The 6,802-nt window shown below is 34.0% G+C and overlaps 1 protein-coding gene across 1 annotated transcript in view; it reads left to right on the top strand.

Annotated features, from left to right (window-relative positions):
• The first annotated feature begins 2,939 nt into the window (after positions 1-2,939).
• The window catches only part of LOC121731842, a 72,989-nt gene continuing 69,126 nt past the window's right edge, over positions 2,940-6,802 (top strand). Inside the window, exon 1 of the mRNA XM_042121506.1 lies at positions 2,940-3,095. The gene's annotated coding sequence lies outside the window, so the exon portion shown is untranslated. The remainder of the gene's footprint in view (positions 3,096-6,802) is intronic.

Below are 6,802 nucleotides of genomic sequence, written 5' to 3'. Positions count from 1 at the left end.
AAAATAAAAATAACACCCACTACCCACATGAAACAAAACATGGAAAATTGACAGTTGACACTTGACAGCTATGTGACAACAGACTGCATGAAAAACCATCGACACTTGACATTGTTTTTGTCATAGATTAAGGATATAATATGTAGATGGATTCTTAGCTCGCCAGCGCGTGGCCATTTTATGCTTGTGTGCAATTGTCATAGTGTGCGTGTAGGGATGGGCGTAATCGATAAAAATATAAAATTAGCCTACAGCTATCGACCAATAGTCAACTATAATTTTATGAAGATTTTTATCACGTTATAGATTTTTTAGGATATCAAAAAAAGGAGGTTATCAATTCGACCCAAAAGTATATGAAAAATAAAAATACTTTTATATAAATAAAATATATAAGTATATAATTACACAAATCGTTTAAAATATACATAATATGTACCTATACTCCATAAGCCACGAAGGCTTGTCCGGAGTGTAATATATCAATAAAATCAACAGTTTTTATAAGAAAACAACAGAAGAACAAAATACTTTATTATACTTAATTACTATTAAACAACAATTTTGTAGAATAACAATTATTATGTTTTATCGAAGAAATAAAGACGTTAAAGCATTGGATACTCGTGACGGGACACATAATAATATAATGTGTCCACTGTCCCAACACCAGTGTCCGATCTTTCAGTCAATAAAATATGCCATACATCATAACATGTAAGGATCGGACACCGGTGTTAGGACACATTGTGTAATATTACACAGTACACACATATTATAAATTAGAAATTAAATGAAAATAAAAATATTCAAACATAAGGTTTTATTGAATATGTTCTTAGTCACAGCTTTTGAAGTAAATATAATATTAACTTCCATATAGGTTCCCAATTGTCATCATCATCACATTGACCTCTTCTCTAGGAGCATTTCTTTAAACTAAAAATAATTTGTTTATTAGTATCAATATTCAAAAAGTATTTATTCCATTTTTTTGTACATTACAAAATTTAGACATGTAGATTTAAATGAAAAAATATGAAATTAGCAATTTTTAAATATGGATTACGGGGAAGGTTGTCTGCTTTATAATTATTGGACTCTGTTTAATGACTGCATTTGTGTATCATGCTACAAAAAATTACGTATTGCAATCATGTTCTTTAGATCATTTAAAATGGCATCCATAACTTAAAAAATGTGGGTTGATCCACAATTAATGACTGCGAGTACATACGAGTATTGAATACATAAATCCATATTATAAAAATATAAACTTTAGCTAGTATGCCTCGAGAATTATACTGAAAACAGTTGACAACAGTCTCCTTAACGGGGGGGTCTCCTGAGGGTGGTAGTGATAAGGGGGATTTTCCTCACTTAAACCATCCCTCACTCCATCTCACCACCAGATTACTCGGTTATAATCTAAACTTAAAAATATTATCTTCATTATAGGTCTCTCCGTCATTACCATCATATTGAACTTTTCTTTAGAAGCATTCCAAAAACCTAAAAAAATAGTTAGTTTAGTGACATTAAATGTACATAATACTATAAAATATATACAATGTTGTATACGGGGCAATATGCTTTATGTAAGTTTTCCATACTTAACCCATCAAGCCCCAAGCGGAACCCAGGTGCCGCATAACAACTGAATATCTATTGTGTCTGGTATTTATTAAAAAAGAGTAATGCCCGGATAAAATTTCAAAAAGTAAATCCAAGTAACGATTTGAGTACTTACAGGGGGGAGGTGCAAGAGCTGTTGATCATTTTACTCTCAGTTAGAACTTTTTTATTTCAATAAAATCATTGTTTCAAACTTACGTTTGAAATGATAATCCCAATATTGTGATGCCTTCATAAGGGAGTAAGGATTAAAAACTTGCATGAAACTTGCGTCTAAATATTTCTGTTCGTCGTCTACTTTGAAGCATTTTCAAATCCTGAAAAAAAAACATTTAGTCCATGACAATATTTTTATCGATATAAATTTATACTTCAAGCAAGGTGCATCCCTAAAGCACACGTAAAAATCTATTAATATAATAATAATATAATATCTATGGACGCTTCACACCACGTCAGTCTGGCCCCGTGCTAAGTACCTGAAGGACTTGTGTTACAGGTACCAGACAACGGAAATATATTTAATACTATACATATTATATTTAAGATTTTTATTATATCATACACATATTTAATACACATCCATGACCCAGGAACATTGAAAAACTTTTTGTTCTATGGGCGGGATTCGAACCCGCGACCCCCGGCTTGAGTTGCCACACACTAACCATTGAGTCACGGAGGTCGTCAATCTATGCCATATTTGTAGAAAAATTATTACTTGTTGTGACATTTTTATCACTAATACCATAAACAGCATGATTAAGGGATTATTAAACTTATAAATTTTCTTTTTAGCTTACAAAAATACCGATTGATAAGCCCATAAAACGTTGTTGAAAACTTACGTATGACAAGTTAAATCCACGTGTTTGAGGCATTCCTTGGCCGTTTTTATGGTTTATTATTTAGCGGAACCACAAAACCCAACAAGATATTGCATTTAACGTTCCCTAAACACTTTTATTAGCACTTTTCAAACATGAAATATGCAGACCGATTCCTTTGTTATGTTCTACTGGGTCGGACATAACCATAGATAAAGTATTATAGTACCCAATGGACATAACATTACAGGCTTTTAACGTTTACACACCGATATGAGCTTTCTCTTTCACTCAACTTACTGCATCGTTAGTAAGAAAGAGTAACATTATCAACTGTCAAAATATAAGGCTCCCTCCAATAGTATAATACCTCCATGCTCTATGGTCTCTGTGAGCTTGACATGGCTTGACAGTTGACATCTGTCACCGGCAGCCATAATTAATTGTCACTTTTTGTCAATATGTTACACAAATCTGTATTCTTCGTTTACATTAATTTAAATTATATTTTTTGATATTTGTGAATTAAAATAGCATCTGTTTTGTAACATTTTTAACTTTTAGTGTTTTGGTGCTCATAGTCTATTCAAATTATCGGTGGAAATATTACTTCTGTCTTCGCCGAACACCCGGGTATGTATTTTTTAATACCACACTATGCGCCGCTCCCAAAATTGATTTATTTATTTCAAAGCATCATCGCAGTGTTGTCTGAGATAAGTTTTCGGCATCCAGAAATGAAATTAAAAAACCTACTTACCTGTTATATCAGTTTTAATGTTTATACAGAATTTTAAAAACTTTGTTTATTTATCTACCTTATTAATTAGTACTCATCGATACAGGATAAAGGCGCCAAATACTGTATGCTGGGCTGAATGAAAACAATAATAAAATATAAAACACAATATTATAATATTATATATTATGTGCTACTCAGTTCTGAAATCCAGTTGGTGTTTGCTATTGTATAATATAAGTATAATTTGGATACTAATATTATGAATGTCAAAGTGTGTCTGTCTGTGACCTCTTTACGCCCAAACCGCTGAACCAATGGGGATTGTCCATTTTTTTTTATTTTGCTCATTACAAAAACATTTCGAGGAATAAGGTCAGTGTTCGTTTTTCTGTATATGTCGTAGGATGATTTGATAAATCCGTGTTTTCGCGAAATCCCTAGAATTTTCGCGAAAATTCTAGGGATTTCGCGAAAACACGGATTTATCAAATCATCCTACGACATATATAAACGAAAAAAATACCCTTTACTTACTTATATTTTTGAACAAATATGTTTAACCTTTGTTTGACCTTCTTTTGGTAACTTCTCGTATCAGCTTTCACATAATGAGAACTTGCATTTGACAAACCAGCCATTATAAATAAGATTGAAAGGAAATTTAAAACATACTGCAGAGGTCAATTACCCGCCGATGATGACGTCAGAGCGTAACTTTAAAAATTTATTGAGAAAAAACTAGCCAATGAATTTCAAAATTATTTAATTTATATTCTTAAAATACCCTATTTTAACGAAAAAAAATATAAAAAGTACATGTGATTTTTTTTGGACAATGCCCATTCTGATGAAATTTGATATGGAGATACTTTAAATCTTGGGAAAGGACATAATAATATTATGGGATAAAAAGTAGGTATCATATTATGATACTTTTTATCCCAGAAAAATGTATGGGTTCCGCGCAATAAACTAAATTTGTCGTAACATACATATTAGGATTTGGTTATTTAGGTATAACTTCAGTATATTAGTGTGGGCTAAGTACTCTGGCTAAAAGACCCAGTACAGATAAAAAGTTGTCGGATAGATTCCAGGTCCCTGCAAAATAGACTACACCCATAAAGAAATCAATGGAGAATATATTTCTAGCACGTAGTAATAATAATACCCGACACACCGGTTTCGGTGACGGTGGCTGGTTTCATTGAAACCAGACCAGGTACGCAGGAGTAATTTTATAGTGCCCAAGTGTGTGCACAGTACACAAGAGCACTCTCTATTCCTTTACTTTCATAACCCAGTGGGACGGATGACATACACGACTGGCAAGAGATGGGGCACAGGGCCGACTTTTTACATGCCCATCTGACGCATGGATCATCTTACTTGTCAGACAATCAGGTGATCAGTCTGCATTGTCCTAACCAAACTTGGAAATAACGTTTCCAACGCGGGAATCGAACCCAGGACCTCCGAGTCAAGAGCCACGCTCTTAACCACTGGACCACGGAGGCGTCTTTCTAGCATGTGTATGGGTGTAATGTGACATTTTTGGGCCATTTAATATAACCTTTACACATTCTAACATTAACATTATACTGTGTGAAAATAACAAGAGCCATCGCCGTTTTTGTCCTCTGACATTTTATACACAACAAAAGAACAGTGAAGGCGATTGAAGCAACAAATAAGTACATTCAATAGTAAAATGCAAAATATGACTGCAAAACTTTCAAAGTATGTACTGGTTGGGTGGATTTTTGTTCAGAAAAACCAAATAATGTCTAAAACTTTCTTGCACAGCAATTCATTTATTGTTTTGGAAACCACAAATTTTTCTGTGATAAAATCTATCTAATCCTATGTCCTTTGTAGGAACTCAAAATATCTTTTAAAACCTTTCATCCAAATCAGTAATAATGGGTTCTGAAAGTAACACATCAACTTTTACATGATTACATCTATGATATTATTAGAATTTTTTAACCAGAGAGGTTCTTGGTACCTACTCTACGGTCAATTGTCAGAAAATCAAAGTTTATACAAAGCAAAACTTTCTTTATTAACTAGTAGGTACCAAAAGTAACCTTGAACCATCCATTACTATTTGCTATCTGCTGCAGAACTGAATCGCGCACGCCATAATTTATTATTGTAGGTCGATTGATCAGTCTGCATGAACTAGATTACCAGATATGAAATAGATGCTTTTACCAAACAGACGTCATTACACATTGTTGATTCTAATAAAATAAAACGAGTGAGTCCAAAAACGTCTGCACTGTGCTTGTTACCGGTACTTATTTTATACTTAAATAATGACATTTCCTTTACTAAAAACATTATTTAAAAAACCCATTTTACGTAGTTGCAACAACCACAGCGCCTTAAGGGTTTTCAAAGCCCATAAGTGGTCACCAGTTCACCACTCTGATGACTGTTGTTGTTTTTTACCTTCTCAAATCTCTCCCAGTTTGCCATCTTTTCGAATCTCTCGGTAAAAAGATAAGGGACATTCATTTTTTCGTGGTGTGTATGAGATAGATTGTTACGTCTTTATATCTAATATCTGAACCGATTTAAACGAGATATTTTTGAGTCCCGAGAAGGGACGTTTTGAGTGCGGAAAAATGAACGGTTTCTACGCGAAAAAATACCGCCGTCAAAAGTAGTTGGGGACTTAATTTTGTACTTAAAAGTTCGTCTACTTTTATCTTATGTCATGGCCATTTCTGCAGCGGTATGGATCCAAACGGAATCGCTCTGAACCTTGCATGTTTAAAAACAAATAAAACGCGACAGCCCATCTTTCAAAGAAGCTTTTAAAGTTCTTCCGGGCATTCGGTCAGGCAAGTGATCAACTCCTAACTACTACCGACAACTACTAGACTAGTAATACTGAGTTTGGAATTTTTATCGTATATATCCGATTAGAAAACAAAAGAAAGAACTCCGTTTTCGTCGTTACCCAGGGGCCCGTTTCTCATACATCGAATGTCGCACACAGATCGACTCTTGCGTCATGACTCATGACTCATGTGTGTGCGTGAGTGCACCTTGCTATCGAAACGATTTCAGAATTTCGCGGTATCCAAATCGGGATCTTGATTTGAAACATGCAAAAAGTACCCTAAATGTATTTCAAAGTGGTTTACAGGCTACAGCAAGCGTTCACAATACGATATAATATTAAAGCAATGCACTAGCATGATCTCAACCGACGTGTTTGGTGTGAGCGCAGCCTAAATATAAGTATGCAATTTTGTCTTAAGGTGACGCCGCGTTACAGTAAAAAATCGTGTTGGATATGTTTTAGATTGCTTTTCCACAAGCAATGGAACAGCAAAAAATGGAAAGGGCGTAGCGACAAAATGGTTTTTGTCGCGTAATTTAAAAACCATAAATACATTTCATATAAGCTATGGGCAAATTAAAGTGTATGCTTGAACCAATTTATGTACAAATGGAAGCTTAAATCACTCTCCTCTGTTGGCAAAATAGGAATCCCTTTTTTTACAGAGGTCTTTTTGATTGATTATTCTGTGTTATAAAAGTTGACCAATCGTGTTATGCTATGCGTAATTCAAAGACAAAG

Source organism: Aricia agestis, chromosome 11 (assembly GCF_905147365.1).
Source record: "Aricia agestis chromosome 11, ilAriAges1.1, whole genome shotgun sequence".
Taxonomy (NCBI): Eukaryota; Metazoa; Arthropoda; class Insecta; order Lepidoptera; family Lycaenidae; genus Aricia; species Aricia agestis.
The sequence above is the reverse complement of the archived record's forward strand: the minus strand, read 5'-3'. Positions and strand labels throughout refer to the sequence as shown.